The sequence below is a fragment of the Bufo bufo genome, chromosome 2, assembly GCF_905171765.1.
Source record: "Bufo bufo chromosome 2, aBufBuf1.1, whole genome shotgun sequence".
Classification (NCBI taxonomy): Eukaryota; Metazoa; Chordata; class Amphibia; order Anura; family Bufonidae; genus Bufo; species Bufo bufo.
This window is the reverse complement of record NC_053390.1, coordinates 795,868,074-795,868,738: the sequence shown is the minus strand read 5'-3', so window position 1 is coordinate 795,868,738 and position 665 is coordinate 795,868,074.

The window sequence follows — 665 nt, the reverse complement described above, 5'->3', positions numbered from 1 at the left end:
TTTGCGGTTTTGCTGCATTACCGCAGCTATACAGAGGGACAAACGCTATTGGAACAAAGAATTTCAACTGGTGTGATATACCAGTTGCCCCCCCCCCCCCCAAAAAAAAACGGATTGAAGCAGGGGTGTTATATACCAATAATATACTTTCTATATGGTGCATTTGGGTACTCTACTCGAGTCAGAGGAATTATTTTCCCATCCATTCCCAGACCTTATGGATGTGCAGCCATTCTTGGCATCGGATGAGGAAGAAGAGGTAGCAACGGCCGCCACCCAGCGGTCTAAGGACAGTACCCAGATCAGCCCAAGGAGGGTGGTCCCCGCTGTTGCTGCCTACTCCGAGATCTATCATGTCAGTGGAGGTGCCCACAAGAGAGGAAGAGGAGGGGAGTTCAGAGGGAGAGATGGAGCAGCAGATAGGGAGGAGAAGTAGGAGAAGCAGGCAGAACTTACAGTGCACAGGAGGCAAAGAGCAGACTGCTAATGTATCTGGAGCGAGCCATCCACCATGCACGGTCACATCTGGCGCTCCCAGGACACCGGCACATGGCTCCACAGTGTGGGCTTTTTTTAATGTGTCCGCTGCTGACAATAGTGTTGCCATCTGCAGCCTTTGCTGTCAACACATAAGTCGCGGTAAGCCCAACACTCATCTAGGGACG